At 46.6% G+C, this 8,771-nt stretch overlaps 1 long non-coding RNA gene across 1 annotated transcript; it reads right to left on the bottom strand.

The window, feature by feature from the left end:
• Positions 1–956: 956 nt before the first annotated feature.
• Positions 957–8,464, bottom strand: LOC144753715 (uncharacterized). The gene is made up of 2 exons (XR_013594494.1): positions 8,342–8,464; positions 957–1,630 (listed from the first exon to the last, which is right to left on the bottom strand). It is a non-coding gene; the product is annotated as an uncharacterized LOC144753715 (long non-coding RNA).
• Positions 8,465–8,771: the final 307 nt, after the last annotated feature.

The raw sequence follows: 8,771 nt of genomic DNA, 5'->3' as shown, positions 1-8,771 counted from the left end.
GCCATCTTTAAAGGGAGTAAAGTAAATAAAAGGTATATCTTAAACCAGCGAGAGGAGAAGGAATATAAAGAAATTAAACAAATAGAAAGAGTAAAAAGAATAAGAGGGAAAAACCGTTAATGGTTGACATTTGAAAATCAAAAAAAGTGCGAAGCGAAAAATCACGAGGTACATTGTCGTAACTCAGATAATTGCAAAGTAAAAAATCACGAGGCACATTTCTATCCAATGAAGCTGAAATTAAAGATGATAGATAATCACCTGTGAATAAAAACCATCAGCACATCTGTGTATTGATTAGCAATTGCGCACCATGAATGTATGACAAGGTTGAAAAGGTTGCGGCCATGTTGAAAAGGTGTCTGATAGAGAAGGAAGAATGCTGTGAAATTTGGAAAAAGAGGTGAAAGCCGGCCAGAAAACGGAAGAGAGAGAATATCAGCAATAATGACAGTTGCTTATCAGAAAATGCAGAGCGGAAAAGAAATGAATTGCACTTCTGTCATAATTAGCAACAAAGCAAACAGCAAGGCTGTAATCATGGGCAGTAAAACGTAGCCAGTGCATAAAATTCATACATGCATCAGATGGAAAACTATTGCCAACCTAACATAATGAGTTTCATAAAGGGTTATGAAAGCTGTCAGGCATAGGGGTTACAAGGTACAGAAATGTTTTATAGAAGAAACCCATATGGTTGGATCGGCTATAGCAAGGTGGTCCAATCCTCGAGCCTGTTGAGTCCGCTTTGTATGCTGCCAGTACAGAGGATCCACTTTAGTTCTTCTTTGTTGAGGAGTTGCCCGATGTCTGGGCCTCTCGGTAGAGGTTTTACTACACTGATGACAGTCCATCTGATGTCGTCCTCATAGTATGCGCACTACGTGACATTCCCTCCTCCCCGAATTCCTTCACCTTACCGCCCGCTACGCCCAATAACTCTCAGAATCAGGGTCTGTTGTCCACGGGGTAGCCTTTTTATTCACATTACTCTAGGCAATTAGGCAATTTACCACAGACCATTACAAAAGAAAGGTATCCTTCTTGGATTTATAACAATTATTCAAAGCATCACACTTTAGCAGCATCACATGTCAATGGCAGTAAGGAAATTAGGTACAAGATTACACTTTAACTTTAATTCGACCGTACACAACTTGGCCGTACATTTAAACTTTACACTTTAACTTTAAGACTCGGCCGTACACTAGAACTTGGCCGTACATTTTACCTGGCCCGTCTCGGCCACCAATGTCCCATTGTGCTGCGCACATTGCGCCGGCAGGCCCCAACGCACTACAGCCAACAGTTACTTGACATCCAGGGCACCGCATACCGCACTGGCCCACTGGGGTACCTGAACACAGGCAGCTTCCCCAAGATACTACTCAGTCCATACGTTGTGGGTTAGGGCAGTAAAGTCCAGGACCACCGGCAGGTCGGTCCCTCCTCCCCGCCGACCCACTACACATGTGGAATCTACCCCCTCCTGGGGCCCAACGAATGGCTGCACCTCCATTGTTGTGTATCCCTCTTTGTTGTTAACTGTCAGCGCTCCGCCTCCGTGAAGCCACGCTCTTCTGCCGGGTGGGTGGGTGGTCAACGACGCTCCTGAAGCTCAGGCTGCAGCCTAAGGGGACAAAGAGAATGAAACTCCCCAGGGCACAGCCTTAAATACTTGTTAAGTTTCGTTTCCCGTAGGTTTCGATTCTCCATGCCTGACTTCACGAAGTCATCACCACCACCACCACCACCCCCCTTCTTTTTGTCCTGGGGCCCGGAGGAGGCTCAGCCCCGTGGCGCAACTAAGGGCGCCCCTCCCCTAGGCGCGGGGGGCGCCTGTCCATAGTATGCGTACAACGTGACATTCCCTCCTCCCCGAATTCCTTCACCTTACCGCCCGCTACGCCCAATAACTCTCAGAATCAGGGTCTGTTGTCCACGGCGTAGCCTTTTTATTCACATTACTCTAGGCAATTAGGCAATTTACCACAGACCATTACAAAAGGAAGGTATCCTTCTTGGATTTATAACAATTATTCAAAGCATCACACTTTAGCAGCATCACATGTCAATGGCAGTAAGGAAATTAGGTACAAGATTACACTTTAACTTTAACTCGACCGTACACAACTTGGCCGTACATTTAAACTTTACACTTTAACTTTAAGACTCGGCCGTACACTAGAACTTGGCCGTACATTTTACCTGGCCCGTCTCGGCCACCAATGTCCCATTGTGCTGCGCACATTGCGCCGGCAGGCCCCAACGCACTACAGCCAACAGTTACTTGACATCCAGGGCACCGCATACCGCACTGGCCCACTGGGGTACCTGAACACAGGCAGCTTCCCCAAGATACTACTCAGTCCATACGTTGTGGGTTAGGACAGTAAAGTCCAGGACCACCGGCAGGTCGGTCCCTCCTCCCCGCCGACCCACTACACATGTGGAATCTACCCCCTCCTGGGGCCCAACGAATGGCTGCACCTCCATTGTTGTGCATCCCTCTTTGTTGTTAACTGTCAGCGCTCCGCCACAGGGTGAGAAGCTTCCCGGCGCACTCGCCCTCCCCCACCCAGACGCTGACTATGCTCCAGAACATGATATATTAAACCCCAAGGTAGAAGCTGACTATCGAAGCGAACCGCACATAATAAAGTGATATTCACTGTGCCCAGAATGCCATCCAGTCCCCGCTTTGCACAACCTTTCCCAGTCTTCCAACAGGACATCCTTGCCCATTCATAATTAACTTATGATGGAGAATATGCGGGAAAACTTCACTATATGTCTATTTCATCCACCATCATTGGAGAACCTACCCATTTACAAATGGCATACACTGGAAAATATGCAGTATAACTTCACCATATATCCATTGCGTCCACCATCAGTGGATAACGTACTTCCTGAGATGTCCGATGCGCGTCGTGCTCGGGGCACTGCATACTACCTTGGCCCACTGGGCAGCTGTTAATTGGTGCTAGGGAAAGCCCGTAGTGTGCACTGAGTTATTACATAGAAGGGCACTTATGTTCGAATAGTGGGCATTGGAGCAGAAGAAAATTGGGCACTTGCGCTCACTGTTTCAGAGAGGTAGTACTGCCACCTGGATACCTGATCCTCGGAGACTCTCAGTCATAAACTACGAGGATCCCATAGCTGCATTGATATGTCAAAGGCCGAAGGGAAAATAGGGACAAGATCACCCTTTAACTAGGCCACACCCAGTACAACTTGGCCGTTCCTTTGAACTTTACCCTTTAATTTGTAAGTCAGCCACCCACTCAAACATGGCCGTATAACTGAACTTGGCCGCTTCGGCCACTAGCGCCCCACTCTGCTGTGCACATTGCGCCGGCAGGCCCCAACGCGCACAGCTATTACCTTGGCCGTACACTAGAAGAACTTGACTGAACAGTTAAACTTTACACGTTAACTTTTTACCTCGGCCGCACCTGCTGCAAACTTTTCAGCATGGTCAGGCAGCTGTTAATTGGTGCTAGAGAAAGCCCGTAGTGCGCACTGAGTTATTACATGTAAGGGTACTTATGTTTGAATAGTGGACATTGGAGCAGAAGAAAAATTGAGCACTAGTGCTCACTGTTTCAGAGAGGTAGCGCTGCCACCGGGACACATGATCACCAGAGACTCTCAGTAATAAACAGCTGCATTAATATGTGAAAGTCCGAAGGGAAAGTAGGGACGAGATCACCCCTTAACTTTAACTTGGCCGCCCACCAGTACAACTTGGCCGCACCTTGGAACTTTACCCTTTAATTTGTAAGTCGGCTGCACACTATAAAATGTCTGTATAACTGAACTTGGCCGCTTTGGCCACTAGCACTCTGCCATGCATATTGTGCCGGCAGGCCCCAACGTGCACAGCTATTAACTCGGCCGTACACTCGAACTTGGCAGAACAGTTGAACTTTACACGTTAACTTTTTACATCGGCCGCACACTAGAATGTGGCCAAATATTTGAACTTGGCCGGCTGGGTCACTAATGCCCCACTCCACTTTGCCCATTGTGACCGTGCCATTGTACTAAAGCCAATATCCAAGGCCCCACCTATGGCCGCGAAGAGTGCCAACTCGCTAAAAGAAATTGGGTCTGGGGTATGTGTGGCCACAAACTGTTCAGCATGGTCACAGACTGATCGTCCCAACTTTGGGTAGAAAACGGTCCTGTTACAATGATTGCCTCCAGAAGGATCTCACCACACCTCTTAAACTACATAGAGAGACCATTAGCATGCCGCATAGGTACTTGGGCTGGTACTGAATGACCAAGACGATTATATCCGGACCTTGTCACCCTGGAATAAATTAACCATTATTGCCCTCAGCAGGCGTATTGGGACAGACATACGGCTAAGCTTAGGACTGCGAGGGTGCTGCCCCGCAATTCATATTAACTCTGTAAGCAAGTAATGTACTGAAAAATTTGCAACCATGGCTAATTTAGTACCGCCAGGACGATGAGCCCCGCAAACAGTATTACATCTGTCATCAAGTCGCCAGGGCGTTGGGCCCTACAAATTATATTACATTTGCAAGTAAGTAACATACTGAAAACTCCTTGCAGAAACGGGAAATTTTAGAACTGCCAGGGCGCTGAGCCCTGCGAGTTGTATTAAATCCGTAAGCAAGTCCCCAGCATTGTCCGATTGTGTGTCATGGAATTGGCAGACCATACACCCCAGACCTGTCCCCGCTTATGCGAACACAAACTTATAATATGGTTGCCGCGTTGCGAGAGAGGCTCTGTAATGCACTGGGATTATGCCACTTTCTAGCGAAGCTGTCTATCAGTCCCCTGGACCCCCTTGCATGTACCACACCAAACAGTTACCACACGGGACATGGAATCCTTCCCATGTCTGCTGATACCGATCTCCGGCTGCCCTCTTGCAGTTTCTGTTAGCTGCCATCCCCAGAACATGTTGCTTCCATGTCCGTGCAGTGTGCCACCCATGATGATGAAAGGGAAGAGAAAACAAGCATTAGTGTTAGGCGCGCTTCTGCTTTATTTTTTCAAATTGGATGCAGTTTATTTATCCACAACTGAGGAGGTTCGCCCCTGCAACTGCACACATACTGTAAGTATTGGAAGCCTCAAATGTGGCCTAGATTCAGTCCCGAAACTTCTACCCCCCTCGTGATCAAAGTTGTCCCACTGGGACATTAAGCAGCGGGTCCATAACAGGGACATAGCGAAACCTAATTTCAAGAGGCATGGGCTATGCAATTAAGGCATGGCTTAAACATGTAAACTGCTTCTCACGTCAGGACACCTGGCTCGCCCTTGATTGCCCCTCTGAGGGATTAATTGTACACAAGACACCTCACAGGACTGCAGACATACCCTAGATACAGTAATATCCCAAAATACGGCCAGGAGGTCACCTACGGCCCTCCTGACCCTTACATGCGGCCCCCTGAGTTGCAGCGACACCAGGCTGCTGTTTACTGGACTCAGTACTAACCTGAAATAAACTGTTAAATGTACAGCAAGCATTTATTTACAGGTTATTCGTGGATAGAGAAAGGAAGGTACCAGGCCTTTAACTTTAGGAACCTTCATTTTTAACGACAGCCCCTAGATAATAATTTATTTCCTTTACTCCCACTTTAGAACCCCCGCTGGCGTCAGTGCGGCCCCATGGTGACACTACAGACCACAACTTTGCGGCCCTCTGCAAAATGTTTCTGGGTACACCTTGTCCTAAAACAAGCCTAACCCACTGTCTGTGCCCCCGCTTGTTGCTTACCTTAAATTAAAGAGTAACAAAGGTATTGTTGTAGCATGGGCTTTAAACATTTCCACTCTGAAAATATATATTAACTATTACTAACGATTGCTTGATGTTTGAGAATCATCATGTTTGAGGATGTTTGAGGAAGGGATTGCGTCTTTAGAGTGTGGCCATCACTCCTTTTCTCCCCGTCGTCATTTTCTTATGGAGCCGTTTTGAGAGACACATTGTTTAAAGAGATTTTATGTACTAGGATCACTGTGAGCAGTTTAAAGACGCTGAAGTGGCGACCTGAATCTAGGCATGCCAGCCCTGAGACTCTTTTTTTTTTTTTTTTTTTTTAACGAGTGTTCTAACATACCTCTCTGTGCAGAACTGTACCTCTATTAGAGTCATATCACACAAATAAAATGCCCCTTGTAATGCCAAAGTAACCAGGACTCTTTTTCATATCACACAAATAAAATGCCCCTTGTAATGCCAAAGTAACCAGGACTCTTTGATTAAATGCAAGACGAAGTGTAACCTGTGCCCTGTAGGAAATGCCCTCTGAATAACCCAACCCTAATTTCTTAGCTGGGATAAACCCTGGATTTGTAACACCACTGTACTGCATTCTGGTTGGGGTGACTACCAGCGAGACGTCCGATCAGTAACATGTTTCGGAAAAGGGGGGCCAAGGCCACTGGAATTATGCAATCTTCAGACGATCTCGGCACGCATTTGAGAGTAGAAAGGCTGATATTTATATGTTTCCCTCGTTTCCAAAGGTTGACCTTGCTTGCCAGAAAGTGTCCCTTACAGACGTTGAAACGCCACTCATGACTACACTGAAATTATGAAAATGTCCCCCTACTAGATGTATGCCATTAGTCTAGCACTTAATTTGTGTCTGGGTGGTTCACCACGCCACTACCTCTGTCTATGCATTACTGATATTGCACCCTAGGGCCCAATTCCAAGGTATTCAGGGTAGTAGCTCCGGTATTCAGACATTTTTAATGTTATCCCAAAGTGTTTTAATGCAAGAGAATCCTTTAATGGAAGAGAATAACCATCTGCAACAATAGCTCAATTCCGACCGGGATTTTAACATACATGCCACAGAAATTACAAATGCGTGGGGTACATCAAACGCAATCGCCACCACAAGTGCCTTTATGCATTTTTCCAGCCACTTTAACATATTAAAATAGCTTTAACTTAGCACCTCAGATAACAACGCCTCTACTTCACCGAAGTGTTACGTTGGAATTTAAATGCTCTCAGTTCTTTATTAAATCCCCGGTTATGAGGTTTGACATTGACATCATTATTATCACCATCCCCGTGGAACTAGGTCAGTGGGATTTGAAGTGGAGACCACAACGGCTCATTCGCCATTCCATTACCATCACAACCTTATATTTGATTGCTTGCTGCATTTGAAGTTCATATTTATAGACCCGTACCTAGCTGCAGAGCTTCTTATAATGCCCAGACAGGCTGCGACAACCGAGAGACAGCAACAAGTATGCCAAATGAATCCTTGTCCATGCGCACCTTCTCAGCCACCATAGCATATGCTTTACAAACAAATGAAATGCCACTGTGAATATTCCTATAATTAAACTCCAAATATGCTGGGTAAAGATCAGAGGAGAATGAAAAACATTGAACCCTTTTTCCAGGCGTACACGCACCCTGCAGCTGTGAATCCGGTACAACATGGACGTGGAAAATAGATTTCCGACTCGAAAATCACTAGGTCACAGCAACACACTAAAACACCATCCAAACTATTAAAAATACAGTTGTTCGGCAACGCAGCCCAGATCGCCGCATCTCTGTTCACAACAACCATCTCTAATCCCGTAAATCACTTAGAGAGGGTCCGGTTATGATCACGGTGCAGCACTAGACCTCAACTGAATGTGCATGCATCGCGTGCAACTTGTATTGAAAGCATAAAGTTATCCTCTGGGACTGAGGAATCATAGTTAAAGCCCATGTTCCCATTTTTATCAACATAGCACGGCAGCTTATGTCAATCAAGTGGGAGCATAACTCACCCCCTGTATGATTAGGCCAGTAAAGTTGCAGCACAGCGCACCGCTGTCCCGTCCGCAGCCTCATTAAGCGGTAGCGATATTATTGAAAGGCACTAACATTTGCGCCAATCCCTGTACCCTACTGCGCAACAACTGCCTTAGTTAAATAAAGACGCATCCAGACGTTCCTGCCGCCATTCTTGCACACTGGCATAACATTCTACTACAAGCGCGGACCCACCACCTTTTATGAGGTAACGGTAGTATTCAAAGGCACCGACATTCTCGGCTCTCTCTCTGCCTATTGTGCGCAACAACTGCCTAAGTAAAATAATGGCGCATCCCGCTGCATTAACAATCATAAAAACAATAATCAGGGTGATTTTGTGCAATCAGCAGGAAAAGTTAGCACATCAGGGTCATTGATAAACAGTTACCAAGCATTGAAAAACATTTTAGCATTCCTCTCCGCTGACTGCTTTGAACCTCCCTTTAAATCGATTGGAGTAGGATCTCAGGTAGTTTTACACTGAAATTACATACTCACATCAATAGGGTAAAAAACTTATAACGCTACGCCAGGCCCCCTCCGACTCAGCCCGACAGGAACATCACTCCACATCTACGATGCACTCAACGACGCTCCTGAAGCTCAGGCTGCAGCCTAAGGGGACAAAGAGAATGAAACTCCCCAGGGCACAGCCTTAAATACTTGTTAAGTTTCGTTTCCCGTAGGTTTCGATTCTCCATGCCTGACTTCACGAAGTCATCACCACCACCACCCCCCTTCTTTTTGTCCTGGGGCCCGGAGGAGGCTCAGCCCCGTGGCGCAACTAAGGGCGCCCCTCCCCTAGGCGCGGAGGGCGCCTGTCCATTGTGTCCTGCGCTTTTGAAGTGTTAAACAAGAGGGGAATTGGGTGTTTTGCAATGAAGCCGGCTGCGATATTGACAGATCTTAATCCGCACTTTCTGGGTGG

Source organism: Lissotriton helveticus, chromosome 5_1 (genome assembly GCF_964261635.1).
Source record: "Lissotriton helveticus chromosome 5_1, aLisHel1.1, whole genome shotgun sequence".
Lineage (NCBI taxonomy): Eukaryota > Metazoa > Chordata > Amphibia > Caudata > Salamandridae > Lissotriton > Lissotriton helveticus.
The sequence above is the reverse complement of the archived record's forward strand: the minus strand, read 5'-3'. Positions and strand labels throughout refer to the sequence as shown.